Source organism: Neopelma chrysocephalum, unplaced genomic scaffold (assembly GCF_003984885.1).
Source record: "Neopelma chrysocephalum unplaced genomic scaffold, ASM398488v2 Primary Assembly neopelma1_22, whole genome shotgun sequence".
In the NCBI taxonomy this organism is placed as follows: Eukaryota; Metazoa; Chordata; class Aves; order Passeriformes; family Pipridae; genus Neopelma; species Neopelma chrysocephalum.
Genome location: NW_020897689.1, coordinates 30,555,514 through 30,575,297, shown reverse-complemented (window position 1 = coordinate 30,575,297; position 19,784 = coordinate 30,555,514). Strand labels below are relative to the sequence as shown.

The 19,784-nt window shown below is 37.8% G+C and overlaps 1 protein-coding gene across 5 annotated transcripts in view; it reads right to left on the bottom strand.

The window, feature by feature from the left end:
• Nucleotides 1-19,784, bottom strand: part of LDLRAD4 (low density lipoprotein receptor class A domain containing 4) — a 278,422-nt gene that overhangs the window by 193,211 nt on the left and 65,427 nt on the right. The window contains exon 1 of one of the 5 annotated variants that reach the window (XM_027677161.1): nucleotides 13,302-13,319. The exons of the other annotated variants lie outside the window; for them this stretch is intronic. The gene's annotated coding sequence lies outside the window, so the exon portion shown is untranslated. Of the gene's footprint in view, nucleotides 1-13,301; nucleotides 13,320-19,784 lie in introns of those variants that run through there. 5 annotated transcript variants of the gene reach the window in all.

Sequence of the window (19,784 nt, the reverse complement as noted above, 5' to 3'; positions counted from 1 at the left end):
TCAAAAACAACCAAAAAAACCTCTTATTAAAATACCAAACCAGAAAGCTTCAGCCTGTCTTGTTTCTCTTTACGGGCTGAGAAATGGTTTTTAGTTTTTCATTGAGAAAACAGAGGGAAAATACATGATGACTTTCTCCCCCTGCCCTCACAGCAGCTGTACAGCAAAGGTGAAAGACAGTCAGGGCCTCCTCCCACCTCCAGATTCCAGCACCCATAGAGTGCAAAATGGTTTGAGCCCTTCAATCCTCTTCATGGGCTCACACAGGTCTCTCTGAAGATTTGGTCCAGATACCAGTGGGGCCACTTTTGGGACAGCAGCTCCCTTCCCCTTTCCCAACCATGAGTTACAACTACACTAATAATTCAGTCCTAGCTGGACACAGCACTGCCTACTGCCCTGTCCTCCTTAAGAGTGAGAAGGATTAATGATTTTCAGGCTCAAAGCACGTCTCTTTCAGGTAGCAGTGACTGTGAAGTTGAAGGTCTGACAGGAGGCTACTCCTCCCTGCCTCTCCAGGGTAAACTGGCAGCAGAGCTTGTGGTTTGTCCCAGGGAGTGTTTAAGTCCAGAGCTTAGGATCAAGCTGTAAGGGATTTCTTTCTGTGCTGCAGTCTCAGTGATGAGTTGGGTTACACTTCTCCATAACCCCTTTATACATAGTATGAGAGCTGACAGCTCTGCCTTCATCAGAACAAGAAAACAACAGAGGCAGCACCTCCACCTTGGTTTTAAAAGTCTTTTTATGAGTCATCACATAGCACAAACTAAAACCAAAAATCTATGTTGCCAAGTCACTTTAAAAGTAAATCCAAGAAAGGCTTTTGTTTTACAAAATATGGTTACTTGAATGGGGATAATATGAAGAGTTCATCTATTTAGGATTAACACTTTTAATACTTTGTGCCAAAAGACTGATTATATCCTGTCAGAGGAAACATACATGGACACAGAAAGGTTGTCAAATTGGAGGGGTGTTTATTAGTGCATTATCAATTGTTTTTCTGAACACAGTGAGCCTTAATTTCTATAAACAAACTGATTCTCATTTAACATAGTAATATTGTCTGAAGAGAGATGTGACTTAGCTTGAAGAAGAGTAAATACATTTTATTTTGATAAGGATATGAAGTTTTAGAGACAGACACAATATATACTTTTCAAATATGAATTAGTGGTTTGGTTTCTTTTTTAACCTTGCACTGGATTTTAAGCGTCCCGTGTGTCAGTGGAATTCTGCCCCCATCTCATTCAATTGGAATTTTACTAATAACTTCACTCTGACCAGAATTTTACCTAGGGGAACCACAATCATTTCATAATTTTGTAGGTACTCAAGAGCATGCCTTATACAATGAGGACAGAGCTTGAAGAAATCAGTAAATCTTCTGTTTTATACATTTTCCAAGCACGCACACTTAATACAGTAATACTTAGGATAGCCACTGTGTATATTTACTTCAATTTTCAGGAAAGGGTCAGAACGAACTCCTAAGCTCTATTCTCTCAGAAGCAAACGCAAACCTTTCTAAAATGGTTGGTATGTTTCATCCGAGCATAGAAAGGTTTGCACAACTACATTACTTCAAACTCCTGTCACAAATTACTACTTCACATTCACTATGGAAACAGACTTTCAGTTCACTTGAGAAATAACCAAGTCATAAGGATTTAACTCCCCGTGCTATTCATTAAAAATAATTATTCAATGCATAAAGGCTTGGTGCTGAGTGAGCGAATGGTCAGGCTCGAGTACTCCCTTTAGCTGTGGAACAGACATCTCAGATGCATCAAAGATGCGTTTCCTCACGCAGCTCCCTTTATGGCGCACTTGGAAAGACCATCCCTAGAATAAGATGAGACTTCAGACACCCATTTAGTTCCCCACTCCTATATTGTTTTTTCCGATAGGAGCACTGATTACTGGTAGACAATAATGATTTTTGTAATGTGAACATCTGTGCTGTAGAAAACAGACTGAGATCAAATTAATGGCATGTATCTCACTATTAAGCAGGTACTAAATAGTAAAGATTTTTTTAATTGCCAATAAACCTGACTAAATTCTTACCAAAGATTTAGCCAACAGAAACACCAAAAGCTTTAAAAATCCACAAGTGAGATGCTCTTCAACACCCTTTTGAAATAAAAGAAAAACACTTTTCTTAAATTAAATAATCAAACTTCTCGTAGGCAAAGCTCTAACTGGATCTGAACACAGAGAACTCCAAACTATGTTAGTTATTGGTCTCACTGCAACAATAACTCAGCCATATTGCCCACAAGTAGCAATTAATTAAATTTAATAAGGAATGCTACGAGTTGTTCTTGTTTTTAAAATCCCAGCCAGGACCCTAAACAATGCTTTCTTTCTTATTCCAATTTTCAAATGTTTAAAAATCCAATTGAACAAAATCATCTTCAATGTTGGAGAAAATCCCAATGCATAAAAAATCACTTAACTGCTCTATTAAACAAACCAACCAAATCTACGTGGCAGAGGAAATGTCAGTTTTTAACAGACTACTGAATACCTCCTTCTCAGGAACAGAAATATAATTTATCTTTAATAACACACATAGAAGTTTTTCTCCATCACTAAATTCTGAATCAGGAATGTACTGAGGATCAAAAAGCAAACATTAGAAAATATGAACTTGATGTGCAGAAAATTCTTTATTCACTTCTATGCATGCAGAAGATTTTTCCCTTTCTTCTTCCAGTCAGCAGGAGGGTGATCTTAAAAAGCCTGGAATTATTCTCCTCTCTTCAGAATCTGAATATGAAACTACATCATACAACAGAAAGCCAAGGAAAAGGATCGAGCATTATACAAACCTATAGTACCCATCTAATTTCCTGGAAACTACAGCACAAGTGATAAATGGGAAACCAGCAAAAATTTTCCAACTGTCTTCTACAAAAGCATATTACCTAAAAAGACAGTACAAAAAATAGTGCCAAATGCTCTCGGAAAAAAGAGATCACAGACAGCCTTTAAAGGAGTAACATTACAAATTACTGGCTTCTGAGTAAGAAAGTTAACAAGTAATTGATCATGTAAAACCATAAAAGACTACTACAAAGACAAGGATCAGGCTCTCCCACCTACAACTGGAAGAAAGGTTAATGCAATGAGCACGAAAAATCCATCAGACTGGAAAACCATTTGATTATTCCAGTGCACTACATGTTTACATTGTGATTACTCTAACCTGATGTTTTAAAAACTCTCATCTGCTTACTCATTTGTATTTATTATGAATGCCATCAATATTATGCTAAGACAAGAAAGTCTAACCAGTTTTCAGAATTAATACAGAAAGCATATACCTGCATAAATTACACTGGTCTACTCCAGACTGGGAAAAAGTCCAAAATAAATAGGAGAAAATGGCAAATCATAACCATCTGAAGAGTGGGACTCATAAGTACTGAAAAGTATCTTTCCTGAGCAATTTCTGGTTTTGCTGTAAATTAGATCCAAATTCTAAGATTTTTCAAGCCATATTCCTCCAGGAAATTCTACATCAGATTCAAAATTCTCTTTTTCAAATTTCAGGTATAGCCTTAGCACTTTTTACTTGTTCTTTGAAGGAAAAAAGTCTACAATGCTGGTTAGGACCTATATTTACAAAATCTGCTTGTGAAGACAATCATTCCTATTTGAGACTATGGAAGAGTCCCAGAAGCTTAGAGCTTAAGATAGGCACTCCCTGAAATAAAGGTCAATGAGCCCTGCATTCCCAATAGAAACCAAGGAGTGGGAGGGTTTTACAGCTGCAAATATCTCAGGAAGGATGCCCTTGCAGACGCGTGGTGAACTCCTCCCAGCACTTTCAAGGGCTATGGGTTCCTTGAGACTCTGAGTTCCCTTGCTGTACCACCAGATAATGATACTTACCTTAAAGGAATTACTTGTTAAAGAGAGCATCTCATACACAGTCTCTTTCAACCAGGAAGGCTGAGAAGCAAAGAAAGAATAAAAAAACAGCAGAGTATTTTTTTGGCCATTTTTTCCCTTTGTTGGAAGCTTGTGTGCTCCTTTCAGTGCAGACCCTCACTTGCCTATTCAGCTTGGGGATCAGCATGCCAGCAGCATTCAGTAAATAAAAAAAACTGACTCCAAACTGCACATGTTATTTGCAGCTCAATAAAAAATAATGCTGGGTCTTTGACACGTGTTTATATAACACCTAATATAAAAGGGTTGTTGCTTTCTCATGAATAAATATGTGGTGCAGGCCAAAGTCTGGAAGCATTTTCTAACTAAGAAAATAAAATCTGTGAAGTCTAAACTCCAATTCAAATTTTTCTTAATGTTTCTAGACCTTAGGGTTCAACTTTGAGACCATATGCAATTAAAACTAAGTAGACTTGCCAAAATAAAGCATATTTTATGATGCAGTGATCTTGACTGATTGGGTTTGTTTATTTATGCTTACAGAGAATTTGGTAAACTGTGACAAGTGTCTCAGCTAATGCAAGACAGATTCATCCACCTGGAAACAACCAATATTTTAATATATATTAATAAAAATGTTCTAAGAGTAAACAGTAGCCTTTCCTACTGGTTGCACTAGTTATCATAGAGCTTTATAAGGCATAATCTCATCGTGCAGCTTCTTCTTATCACACACTACAGTGCTTACACTTGGAAAATTAATGTTATAGCATTTTAATCTTTATTATTCTCTACAGTTTGGAGTGACCTGTCTCTTTGACTTTATAAATAACCCAAATACTCTGTACGCTTAATTTGCTATCACCATAGCAATTTTTTCAGAGAATGAGTCAAATACTTCCTCCAAAATTAAATGCATTTTTTTCAATCATGTCTCTTCTTGTGGCACTAAAAAATTGGACAAAATTTTTATTCAAAAATTCCTTTCTTATTCATACAAATGTCATTACAGCAATCATAATAAACCTTTCTTTAATATGAAACACTAGGTCTTATATAAGATGTGTTTACAACATTTACTACCTTGTTAATTCTTTTGTTCATGGAACAGGCATTTGCTATGACACAGAGTCTGTCATTCTCATCAACTTGGTGATTCATCTGCCTTTTCTACACTTATCTTCCAACCTGTCCTTCCTAATTTTTTCTTTAGCTTATCACTGTTTTGGTACTGCTCTCCCTCTTTAGGTTCTGAACCAGGCTTTTTCCTTTCCACTATATAAGGTCTAATGTTTGAAAAGCTGTTGAGTACTGCCATTCACAGTACTGTGACTCATTTCTGTACTGACTACTGGTTCCTACATAAGAAAACTAGTGTTACTTGTCATATAATTACAAACAGTTAACTCATCCAGGTGTTAGAATGTTTGATGCAGGGAAACTGACACCCAGGAGCAGCGGTTAGCACTTGCGGGCAGGCAGAGCAGTCTCTGGCACCCATGTCATGCTCCACTCCTTTCCTTACAACCAACGTAAATAACCAATGAAGAACTGCAACAAATAATTTTTTAGGTGGATAAAAGGACATCCTTGAAATTCCAGGACATTTCATGAACTACACACACCCTCCAGACCCTGGGATGTCTGTGCTGATGTGGGTTTTGGCAGGACTAACAGGCATGTAAAATCCAGTTCAGCTTGCTCCTTTATTTTCAATTAGATAATATCCTGTCTTGGAAGAAGTTGCTTTGGTTACTGTAGTCATTGGAAGTCATAGCTACCAAAGTAAAGATACATGCAATGAAAACCCAAGTCTGAATCAGAGTGTATTCCTATACAAGGGAAGGAATTCCAGAAAGGTAAGTCAGGTCTGTACTCATCCTGACCATTTTAGATAAACACAAAAAAAACTGGTTTAAGGAATCTTCCTTGTACAGGCTACCAGGTGTTTGTTTTGTTCAGCTGCTAGAGGCTCTCTATAATAAACATTCCTTCTTTTCCAGAAATTTGGATTTTTCATGGCTGCTACTCTTACATGAGATAAAAACAGAGAGCTATAGCACCCATTTAATTTTCTTTCTTCTCCCTTTCACAGACACCGTTTGATGAACTTCCAACATTCAGAAACTATTGGAATAATGAGATTTCCAGCTTCCTGTTCATTTTCATATGCTACCATATAAAAATAATACTCCATCACTGCTCTCACTCTGTCACAGTGTATGGTCCCATTTCTTAGTTTTAAACTAAAAGACCTCTGAAAGACAACACCCATAATTCTAAGTTTTCAAACCCCAGAACACTTCAAAAACATTTCCCACATGGTTGGCAGATACTCTTGATCCACATGGCAAAGTGATGATTACACACGTAGTCAATCGCATTATGCTTTTTTTTTTCTTTAAAATAATCCTGGCATCACAGACTATCACAGCTTTCAGACATATTTGCCATCCAGAACCCAATGGACAAGAGTATACTACCCTTTGGTTTTATTACTTTTTTTATTTGAAATGCAGGCTACATACTTCTGGTTAACTAAAGACACTGCTGCAGATTATCTCATTAAAAGTAATACTAATTTTATCTTACCCTTTTTTATTGAGACAGTTTATCTATATCAGCATCTTTGCTTTATCAAACAGTATTCTTTAGAAGTTCAGAATCAGTTCAGCAGGATTCTGTCTGCTCAAAAAACTACTGTCAGAAAACAGAGCAGTTACTTGCAGAGCATCTACTCTGTCAAACATGGAACAATACAGGCTCTACTCCAGAAACAAACACCTTTACAGAGCTCAGCTACACACATCCTTCAGATGCATTAAACCCCTCTTCTAACACCCACTAAATGCCCAGGGCTAAGGTCAATCAGAGAGTACTCCAGAGGAACTGAAGTCTCTAGACTTTTAGAAAGCATCACGGTGGTTTGCATCACTTTTTACAAGCCACCACAAAGTCAGAGAAGACTTTCTGCTTTCCATACAGATAAGTGCTACTAGATTTTCAACTGGATTATGGATTATAAAGCAATGAATCCTGACAAGATCCCTTCTGAAGTTAAATTTCGAAGATAGAATACCAAGGATAATTGTTTGCACCTTTGACACTTTCAATAAACATTTTGCAAAGAAAGCTATAAACACTGAATCCCCTGAACATGTTACTATTTTTTTCTTTCTTATTAAAGGTACTAAAAGAGTTGGGGGTGAGGAAGAAGACAAAAAATACATTTCTGTTTCATAAATTGCAGCTAAACCAGATCTTAGAAGGATGCACAACTGCCCATCTGCCTCTCTCATGCTCAAGCAGAATATAAAAATGGTTGGAGAGCTCAGGAGAGAAGTCAAAACTATCCAAATGCCCGAGGCTGTAAGATGCTCTGCAGTAGAAGTAATACCATCAAAAGCCACAACTAACACTATCTTGCTAGTCACAGAAGATTTTTTGCTATCCTTTTGTCTCCTGAAACAACAACTGAGAATCACAAACTTTTTGCCAAGAAACATGGAAGATGGGTAACTGTAACAACATGAGCAAGAGCTTCAGAAGGCAGATGAAAAGAAGGAACAGATGTGGAGCAGGTGTCTTCTCTCTGCTTATAAAACGATGGTTTTTCAGGGTCACCACTGAAATAACAGAAACTTGAAGCAGAACACAAATCCTGAGAAGGTCTCCCTCTCAGGCTTTCAGACATCAAATGTATGACTTCAAGCATTCACTGTTACTAGGTAAATTCCAAGGGTCAGTAATCTCCTTACTAATTTAGGGAGTGACCAAAAATAGAAGACAGCTTGTGGCATTCTTGTCAGAGTCAACCTATGGAAATCACAAATCCCAAGAAGGCTTGTTGCTTCTTCTCTCAATGAGAAGTGTCTGAGATTACAGTTCCCTGCAACTACAGCCACCCAGGCACCATAATTCCATGTCCTCCCTTCCAGAAAGGCCCATGAAAGACCAAGCTCCGAGCCGCAAGCTGTCCAGACTCAGGTGTGCTCAGTAACAACCATACTGATTAGACACAAATGAGAATTGAGCTACCCGACATTTCTTTATCACAAAAACTTAGTTCAACATCTTCACGTATCCAATAATGATTTGTCTCATATTTGAGTTTCTCTTAACTATATGTAAGGTGCTTTACGCTGCATGAGAGGACACGTGAAGAAGCAGAATGGCCCCTGTTCCCATCAACGCTGCAAAGACATTCACTTCAGACGAAGTTTGTGTCATGAAAGCAACTGTTCCGAGGATCTAGGATCTAATCTATGTTAATAATTCTATCCAATCTATGTTAATAAGTCTATCTCTGGACTGCCTAAAGCAGCTTGTAGAGTTCTATCTACCGAAGAAAGAGAGACCATCTACTGGCAGACTGCACCTATCACTATCAAGAAGTGTTGCAGTTGATTGTACCTCTTTAGTAGCTACAGAAAGCAGAACAATAAACAACACAGACAGGCTGTAATGCCTGTCACATACCCCAGGGTCATGAGATGTTGTAACATGTTATTAGATGCTCCCTAGTGTTGAAATCGGGGCTTACACTCCTACTACGCTGATCCACAGAAAGATCACATGGCCCTCTTAGAAACCTTTTTTTTTAACCTTAGGTTTTTGATAGGCCGTCTCTAAATGCACATGCACAAATACACTTCTTCAACTTTCCTCAGCTGATATGCAAGAAGGAAAACTTCAGTGCCCCTGGCAGAAGTTATCAAGCAGAGAACCCCCATAAGCTTTTAGTAGCCTCTTTCCCCTGCTAAAATGATCCTCTCCTTGAACTGACACAAGTTTCGTCCTACCAGAGGACAAAAATCTTTGATATCTTCAACAGCTACTTTTCACTGTAAGTCAAGAGGGGAGATCTTATAAGCATGGGAGAGGGTTTTCAAAAGAAATGGATACTACATTATCACACTTCGCAGTCAGTGGTAGTAAGAATGACTAACGATTTCCCAATGCTTAAACAAAACCTATGTTTCAGCTACTTTTTCCACCAGCACTAAGTGGTGTTCTTACACACGTGGCAGAGGTGCATGGTGAGATCCCGGGCTCTGATGACTAAGAACAATACCCCAATCAAGGAGCAGCAAAGTATTTTTTGGAGCTGAGAGCTTATGCAGGAAAGTTTCAGCAGCTCAGCAGCTTCCTGCCGGCTGGCTGGCTTCACTGAGCACAGCGAGGTGAATCACCATGCTCTGCAGAAGAGATCTTTATCCCCTTCCCAGACAAGATCCAGACCTTTCCCTATATAAGCCTTTTTTTAGAGGAATGTGTTATATGGCAAGATAAAACTGGCTGCCTTTAACTCTGCAAAACCACTTTTGGCAAAAAGGGAAAATCACTACTATCGACATTAAAGTGGCATAGAAATTTGTGCACATGATTACATCCACTAGCAAGTACGCCTATAGGATCATAGTATCATAGAATATCCTGAGTAGGAAGGGACACAAACGGATCATCCAGTCCAACTCCTGACCCTGCACAAGACAACCCCACAAATCACACCATGTGCTGAGAGCATGGTATTTCTTGGCTGTGAAATGTCTTCTTAAAGGCACTCTTAAATCATTCATCTTTGTAAATATTTCTGCATAGAAAACTTGTGCATACCTACAGGTGATGTGATTAAAGCGTTTCAAGAGAAGTTTTTTGTGAGCAGAAAAATATCACAGCTAGCATCTAAACAGCCAGCTGCTCGAATAATACTGACCTCAAACACTCATGTTACCATATACAGCAATACCTAAGATATTTTTCCACATTCGCTCTTGTTATTTTCCTTCCTGCTAACACATCAGCTCTCTATTCCTGCAGCAAACAGGCAAGAGCAAACAACTGGTTTCTTCATCAAAACACAACACTGCCAGGTAACTAAAAGCATCCACATTTCACATTTCCAGACCACAATAATACAACTGTACTTGACTGTTACCAGCAGTCAGAATTCAAGCTTACCACACAGAGTCATATACTCCTTAGTCCAACAAGTATAAAATATGCTTTTTTTCTTTTAATCTCACTATTTATTTGCTAGTAATGTCCCCACTTCCCAGGTCATGTCTGCTTATCATTACTACAACAACAAAAAAAGCTCCCAGCAAACAAATACAAAGATTTTAAAACTAAGACACACTACAGGAAAGTGCAAGCTTCCTACAGCTGCTTAAACAAGGTTTTGCTTCATACCGTGGTCTTAACAGGACACTGTCATCTCAACTCTGCTAACTCCACTAATTTGAAATTAATTCTTTTTTCTTTTTATTTTTGTTTGTTTGTTTGTTTCTTTTAATAGCTACCCCCAGTCCAAGTAATTTTCAGTTGTAACTTATCAGGAGCAAAGACTTTAGTCCCATGTGAGTGGAAAAGCAGCTAGTATTTTTAAACAAATTAACCTATTTCAAACTGTCCCTAAGTTGCATTTTCGAAGAAACTATAAGCACACAAATCCTGGTATCATTTAGAGCAGGGATGGGAGGACAAAAATGGGTATAGGTTTTGCATCACTTGGTTGCTGTGCTTAGGTAGATCGACATCAATAGTTTTCAGGATGGGTGAGAAGGCAGTTAATTCTAACTGCTAGCAGAAATGTGGTACACAGAGAAAACTAGTTCCATGCATTTGGAGGACTGATATTTGAAATATCAATAAGCTACCTTGCCCTTGAGAATAACACAGCTGGTTTTGCTGGCTTTGCAACTTCCTTGAGCAATTATCCGATCAGGGATTAACAAAAAAAAAAAATCAAAATTAAGCATGCTGATCAGTCACTGCTCTCCATTACCTTGTAATGGAAACATTTCCATTTGGCTTCATGGAAGCATCATACCCTTTGTGGTCGTATCATGGAAGTACATTAGCTGTCCTGTGAACTCAGTAATCCTGACCAAGTTATTCCTCACCTATGACAGGAAAACTTAACTGATTAGAGATACATTGGCCTAAGCATGTAATCATGGCAACAAAATTATCCCTGTTTTTTTAAGTACTACATATTGTACTCCTTATTTTTCAAATACTTACTCAGGTTGAATAAACAAGGCAGAAAAAGAAAGGCAGCAAATCTAAGAAACTCATATATGAAAAACAGTATTTAAAGATTACTATTAGTCTGGAAGGCATTAAAAGGGGGACATAAATGTTTAGTTCAGTTCTGGTTAAAAGATTTCCTGGCTTGTCATTAAAGAAGAGATTTTCTGAGAGGCCCAAGAAGACAGTTTTGAAAGTTAAGCACAAAACTGGGCATTCAGACAGCTCTTTGCCTTGCCTGATTCTGGGTAGGTTCATTTGACCTCTGGCAGCCCACGTAAGTCAGTTTATCAAAAAGAGTCACTAAATTGGAATACTTGGTCTGAAAGATTTAAAGCCTGACAAAGGTGCTGAATCCTGTAGTTCAAGCCTGAGTGAACGCAAGGTAAGAACACAGGATTTCTCTTTAAGTCAAAGCCTCCCTCTAAAGCTTGGCACCCAGAGCTGATGCCCAAAATAGACTCTATGAAAAATGTTAGCCTGAATTTCCCTTTCCCTCAGCCTGAGCTCTTCAAATTGTCATCTGATGTCAAGTAAAAAGGAAAATTATAAAGTGTATTATTAAATACTTCAGATGTTGCCTTGAAAAAAGAAAGTTTTATTTTTTTGTGCAGTGTGGCTGCAGAGGCTGTATAGTTAAATGAAACAAAAAGTAAACTGACAGCAGAAACAGAAGTAGGGGGATCATCCTGACCATTTGCACTGGGCCCCATCTATTCGGCAACAGACAGACAGACAGCTTTTCACCACGGTGTGATATGTCTGACAACTTGAATGTGCCAACCTGCTGTGTTTATTATTGGGGTGTCAGGTACAGACGTAGACAAATGTGTTCAAACCAAGACATTTTCCTTTTGTTTCCTTCCCTTTACATTTCTGCTCAAAACAAATTGAGCCCAAATTAATGGCTCCTAGTTTTAATACGGAATTTTTATTTTCCCTTACAGCATGAGTTCTCAATTCAGACAATAATTTAACTAAATCAGTAGTCATTGCAAAATAATATAAATAGCTCTGGGTACTAAAACACAGCTTACAGGTTACAAAAACACAGTGACAGCAAAAGGAGGAAAAACCTGAGTTCTTAAAGAACATCTGTCATTAAAAGGGGCATCATATTATTTTCAACTGCAACAGATTAAAACAAGGACTAAGTGCATTTTTTGGCTTTATATTGCTTCTTAGTAGAACAATGACAACTAAATCCTCGTACTAGATTTTTCTAGCTCAAAAAGTCTCTGGAGTCAAACCAAAAAGCAAGTACCCACAGCACGCAGCAGAGAAGTAACAGGCAGTACACCTCTCAAGTCTCTGCTGCCCTCAGCCTGGGCCACTTACAGGAGGGCACATCCCCTTGCCCACCTCACGGCACACTAGTGAAGCATTAAAATACACATTCGATAATTACACATTTCCAATATTTAAATTTATTTAAATTTATTTATTATGATTAGGAATAACTCCACACAAATAAAAAAAACTGTATTGCCATATTCATACATGCTTAGGATAGTTCAACTTTACAGTTTTGACATCTGTAGCTTATTAGTCTCCTAAGAATGTAAAAACACCATTGGCATTTTTCATATTGCAAGTGTCTGGAAATAGTGGCCGAGCAGATTTTATACAGAACAGTGCAAGTAAACTTGCCAAACTTTCATCATCACTCCTTTGGAGACTCTGAGGGGGCCGATTAAATTGGCATTTTGTTTGACACGTACACAGAATGTGCTTAGCATGCAGAACAAGTATGGCAATAAACCTTTCCTTAACAGCTGTGTTATTTTAGCTAATGATAAACATGTATCTAAAGGCACATATCACCACAACTTACACTGGTGAGAAAAGCTCAGTCACCCCATGGAAAGAGAGGCCATCACAACTGAGGAAGTTGTTTGTTTATTCCTTACTATGCAATTAATTGTCTAACCAATAAACACTGCCAAATACACAAACTGTTGTTCTAAATTAAGTAAAATTCATTGTCACTGTAGCTTATATTCTGCCTCCAACCTTGCTGCATCTATTCTTTACCAACAGACTCCTACCCACGGGCACATGTGTGCAATTATCACCCATCTCAGCTGTGATTGCATAACAGAGCAAAGTTTATTTGCTGGAAAGTTTCCTTACGGTCTGAGAGCTTCGGAGGGCAAAAAGGCTCTTTTTGCAATCGTTGTGGCTCATTCCGAGGGCAAAAAGGCTCTTTTTGCAATCGTTGTGGCTCATTCCGTTGTGACTATATTCGAAATGCAAAATATCTTGACATGTGAAATGCAGATGTTACCAAGCAAGACAGCATATTGATTTGGTTAAGCCATTTAATTTTGACAAACTGCCAAAACAACAATAAAAGAATCGCAAACCTGAAATATTGGAGATTTCATCAGCAGCCTATGAACAGGGAGACAATGAGTCCCCGGCAACCTCTAGGAAGGGATCGATGCTCTCCATGAAACTGCAGTGACTGGGAATTTCAGACAGTGCCCTTCGATTTTCTCTGAAATCTTATCTTTACAAAGTAAACAAACACGAGATAATAACCTTTAAACTTTCCACAGACATTCATAAGCGGATTCATTACTACTGAACAGCAGCAGACACTCAATATCAGTCTCTGTTCAATACCTGGTACTCTGTGTATCACAAAACTCGATCTTTTAAAGGGCACAGGTCGCAATTCCCAAAATCGTGACACTTTAAAAAAAATTAAGAAATTAATCAGAGTGCCTCAGAAGCATTTTTACAACTTTTCTCTGAATCAGCAGAGCTGTACACATCCCACCTTCCCAGTGAAAACTAAATTTATCATGTAAACAACTGAGTCTGCATTTTGAAGTCATAAAAATCACCAAATACTGCCAAAAATGCTGCAAAACCCAATATCTAAGTTTCAAAATGGGAAAAATACCTTTTTTGTTTTAATCATTTTTTAAAAGAAGTGACTAAACTTGGATCAAATTTTTAAATATTTTCCTTTTTACTTACTTGCAACCAATCTAATTTGGGCTGCTATGTTCATAAATATCTGAAGCAAACAATGAGAGAGCTTTTGAAGAGCATGTGCCTGAAACACTAATGGTCTATATGGACATGTTAACTAAATATTTTTAAACATCCTCAAAATTAAGTTAATGCCTATAAGAGAGCAGAATTTTTCAAACCCATGTTTACATAACCATCATCACAGAATTAAAAAAAATATTTTACTTTAAAGATTTGTCAAATAGTTTCTATTTCCTTAAAAACAACAGCATTTAGACTACATTATCTCAGTAACTTCTTCAATCATAATTGTATTGTTTTATTAGGTTGGCCAAAGAAAAAGAATAAGAAGTAAGTGCTGGTACATTACCCCCAGTATTATTTTTACAGCAATTTGCAGGACACCTCGAGTAAATACAGCACTTTACAAACCACATAAGAAAGGTCATTACTCCAGAAAGCTTACAACTACAGCAAACAAATTGAGCACAATAACCCTTCCATTCAAAGGAGATATGAGGACATTCCTCCTTAATATTTAGTGTATCATCATTAAAGAGATTCCCAAGTCAAGCAGCATCAAAACAGCATCAAAAGCTGACAAAAAAGTGGCACACTTTTCTCCTTGCCCTTCCTTACTCATAAAATGCATCTTGAAACAGTGGGCAGATGCACATCAACTCACTTCTCCATCACAGGCACAGAAGGGAAGGCATGGAAACCCATTGTGTGGGAGACATGAGGGAACTGCACCTGTCAAAAAACCCCACTAAAATCCAGGGGCACAAGCTGAGCCCCAAGCTCTGCTACTCTCCTACTCTTTGTGTGACTCTGTCATGACTTTTGACTCTCATTAGCTATATTTTACAGAGTTATGCCCACCAAAACACCACAAAAGGGAAAAGGTGAAGGAAATCAGGAGCATTTCATGCACGAGAAACAGGACTGAAGCTCATAAACACACAGACTGAAATGTTTGTTTACATTGTGGGTTAAATATTAAGGTTTCCTTTCAAGTTTATTTCTTTTCAAACTGAATTTTTTATATGGCATCAGACTGAGAAAACGGCCAATATAAGGTCTGCCCAACTGTGACAGTCAACTACTTTCTTTCAAAATATCTCCTTTTCTATAATTTTAGATCAGTAATAAACATGCTTACTGGGCCCTTCATAAGCTACAACACACTTCTCTTGCAAGACCATCAATTACTGGACAAGCAAGTACAAACCACTATCAAAGCAGTATCAAAGCAGAGAAGCCTTGTTTTCATTGCATGTGCTGCCACCACAGCAGCGACATCTGCAAATGATGCAAGTGCAGTCGTTTTGCTCCTTCACAAATACAAAAGTTGGGGTTTTTTTTCTTTGATTAAAAAAATACAGTCCTTGATGCTCTCTACCGAGGCGTGCACTCTTTCCAATAGAAAGAATCCGTGTCTCCATAACCCAGGAAATTTCCTTTCTGGCCTTATGCAGCATCATCACAGTCCTCCTGCTACTTTTGAGTTAGACGCTTCATAAATCTATCACCTGCTGCGGTCTACATGGTACCAGAATTTTCCCCACACCTAAGAAAGTAAGGAAGCCGGAAAAAAACTGTGAGAGGACAAATACAACCTTTTATGGACAGGACACATTCAAACCTCTAGGTGTGAGTGGTAGCTCAGAGGTCAGTGGTGAAGGGTGGTCAGGGAGGTCATCTTGGCCTCAAGCAGAGCCCTCCAGGAAGCAAAAGGATGGGGAAAGTAGGTGCAGTCACTTAATGCAGGAGACAAAATAGCTTTCAGTCTAGAAATAAAATACTTCCTCAAATTTATGCTTCAATACTATTTTCCTTCCCACCACCACCCCAATCTCACCCCTCCTCTCCACCCAAAAACACACTGGAGAAGTCTACCCTTAAGTTAAGAGAGAAAAATTAAAACAAAATAAAACAAAACAAAAACAAAAACAAAAACAAACAAACAAACAAAAAAAGGCAGCACAAACCCAGTAAAGAGAAGGTAAAAATGCTGAATATATTTAACATCAGTCAATTCCCAACAAAAATGTTTAGGAAAAAATTATTACTCAAAAATATATTCCCTTTAGAAATTATTTCTGGTGATCATTGTCAGATTTACCAAATATTAAGGTTTCATTTATAATTGATTAACATAGATTATCAATTTTTTTACCCACTGCAGACTAGATTAATTTTATATTATTAATTATTATAAACAAAAGGTGGCTAGCAATTGGCATGGTGTTTTCTTTAAAACATGTATAGCTGATAATTAACAAGGCATCAATACAAGGTATCAATAGTAACTGCCAACTGCTTACTCATTCATTAAAAAATCATTCATGTGTTATTTCTGCATGACTATAAACCTGAATATAAAATGGAACGTTATTGTCTCACCTCCTGCCGATCCAATCGCCCAGCCTGCATTACTAGAAAATTCTTGAAGATGTTTTCTGTGGCTAACTCAGGAGAATGTCTGGAAAACCTAATACTGATGCTGTCTTTTGTTTAACAAAAGCAAAGAGAGACTCCCAATTCTAATGCTGAGAGAAGAGGGAAGATAATTTACCAGGTGTACACAAAATCTTTGCTGAGTTGCCAAAACACTGGAATGAAAAGAGGAAGCTGCTGAAATGCTAAAATGCAGGCTAAAAAACCTTCACATGTAGGTAAAGAATCAAACAGCTTAGCTTGATAATATGTGAGAACAATTAAGAACTTGGATCAGTCAATTGCTGAGAGTCTTCCTGGACTGTGTTTAGGCTGACCAAATGGCCTATGTTAGGCAGAAGTGTCCTACTTTCAGTATATCCAAATAATCTTTTTTGGACTTCCTATCTTACTAGTCAAGTGTACACCCATCATGATAACTTCACCTCCCATATACCCACACTACTTCAGATTTTATTCGCAACTTACTTGTGTAAATTCAAACCATTTTCACCATCTTTTCCTGACTGTTATCAAGTCTGTACTACTTTTGCAAGGGTTTGGTTTTTAAATCAAATTTATTCTCCTGTTAGATAGCATTCTTCAAACACTGAGCAAGTGAAATGAAGTGGCATAGTTTATTGTGTTTTCCAATGAAGCATTTAACAAGAATTCAAAAAAAAATTATTATACCTACCCACATTGGATACTGACAGAAAGATACTTTATTTACTTTTACTACAAACCAATGTCAGGTTTTATTTTGCTGCTATTCTAAATTTGTAAACATTTTAAAATGTCACGTTTACACAAATTTTCATGTGATTAAAAGCTATGGTCAAACACAGTCACATGTGACACACCATTCTTGGTGTACCAAGCAATAAGTAATCTGAATTATCTGTCTTTATGCCTTAGTGCACTCAGTGAGAATTGGACTTGAACATCAAGTCCTAGGAGAAAGGAGGGTTTCAGATGGATTTTTTTTTAAGTTGTAGTCTTATACGTGCAAATAAATCGACAAAAATCAAGCCTCTGCCTGTTCTCAGACTCTCAACCCTTCAGAACAGTTGAGGCTGGATGAGGCCCAAGCTGCCCATGATCCACGACAGCTCCCTGCAAATCCAGAGAACAGAGATTCTGGAGCAGTAGGAAATAAGAGCACTGGAGATGCTGGCTGCTCTTCCACTGGGTTTTTAACAGAACACTTCAAGGACAGAGCCCAAATTGCTAAACAAGCACCCCAGTGTCTTGGAAACAGCATTTGACAGCTGAAACTAGACAAATATTATAGGAATGACCTTGCATAGCACAGACCTAACAGAACTATGCTGTAAGGATAAGCAGTTGCACCAGAGGAGGGTTAGATTGGATATTACGAAAAATTTCTTCACTGAAAGGGTGTTCAGGCACTGGAACATGCTCCCCAGGGAAGCGGTTGAATCACCATCCCTAGAGGTATCCAGAAAACATGTAGATGTGGTGCTTAAGATGTGGTTTAACGGCAGACTTGTTAGTGTTGGATTAATGGTTGAACAGATGATCTTTCCCAATCTTAACATTTCTATTCTATGAAGGGAGATACCTACATTTTATTTACATACACGAAGAAGGACTGTCATATAGGCAGTCAGGGAGTTTGCGCAGTAGCTAAATCAGCTGGTACTTTCTTTGTGAGTGTTTGAGAATAAATTTACTTTCAACAATGAAGCAGCAGCAGTGACCACAAACAGTGCCTCAAAGAGAAACGGACAAGAAAATGTAAATGTAAGGTACCAAACTTGGAATTATCCAACATACCAGTCTCAAACAAATGTCAGGAATGGAAAAAAACAAACAGAACACTGTGACCCTGGACAATGGCTTGCCTAACCTAAATAAGCAACAGCTGTGGTGTGTAGAAACAATAAGTGAAGTATATGCCTGAAACATGAACTTTCATCTATCCTTTAAATGCCTAGCAATGAAAACACTGGTCAAACAGAAAAATGAACATTACTTAAATATACTCATAAAAGCAGACCAAAATCTTTTGCTTTTTAAGCAAACATTTAGAGAACAGACCATTCTGGTGAACCAGAACTTCTAAACTAAACAAGTGGGGTGAAGGAACAGTGAAGGAACAGTTATTCGTAAAGAAGCAAAATAGGAAACAAAAGGAGGAAGAGTATTTCTTCTTTGCAGAGCTTTGCTTCAGACTGCAGCAATGAGATAAACCTTTTCCTCAATAAATAGGAAATGTTTCTTCCTCGCAGTAGAAAAAAGCACATCCAAAGCATCAAGAACTCATAGATTTAAGTCTGAAATTAAACAGTCTGCATGATGGACACATATCTTTATAAACAATTAAGTTCAGGACGAGAGGTTGTCTATGAATACAAATGTCCTGCAAGACATTAAAAATAGTTGACAAGTGTAATATGTTTTGTTAAGGCCAAAAGTAATTTGAAGATTGTTTTTTGTTTAGCTATATCAACACGAAACTTTTACATATACACGTTTTACGGGAAGTGTTTAAGTATAACCAAGTCCCAAATAAAATTGCAAGAGCATAATGATGGGTAAGCTACTCGAAATTATACTTCAGTTACACCTATTTTATTATTTAATGTTACGTACACAAATTATACACCATGCTCACAATATTTTATGAATTATATTAAATACTAAAAGCCTAAGAGGAAAAAAGGCATAAGGCTTTAAATAGGAGAGTCGAACATTATTGTAAAATGTAGGATAGAAAAAAAAAGTAAGATAGTTGGTTTTTTGGGGGTTTGTTTCTTTTAAAAATGTCCATCCATTAGCGAGAATAACTATTAACTTTGCTTGGCACAGTCGTATGTAACTACCTGGAATTATTACAAGAAGTGGAAACATTTCTGTCATTAGAAGGTAAAGAAACAAAGGAAGATTGGAAATGTGAATAAGGCAATTCCCAGAACAGGTAACACATTTTGGGGAACACTGCAGTAGACAAGACTTGAAATCAGATAGCCATCCCAGCTCAAAGAGCCAGTTTTAAGGCTTTAAAGCTTTCAATGTTTGCTTTTCTTTCCCACTGTCTAAATTAAGACACTTTTATCAGCCCTATTGATTCTACCCATTAAACTGTGGATTTTGAGATTACAAAGAACAACAGAACTTTTCAGAGTGGACTGCAGCCCCACGCGAGAAGGACGCACCAGCTAACTTCAACAGACGTGACCTTTAGAAAGCGGTATTATTCACCCTCTGCTTGCGGGCGCTTTGACACATTAGCACTTTGTGAGATCTCCAGGCGGTATTTTATCAGCAGGGCCCATCCAGGCATGATGTGCACTTTCACAGTGCATTAGCATATCCAGAGGAGGAACGCTGTGGACTGCAATGGCCTTTCCTTGTAGGACAGACCTGAAGTGTGAAACAACTTTGCTGACATTCTCACT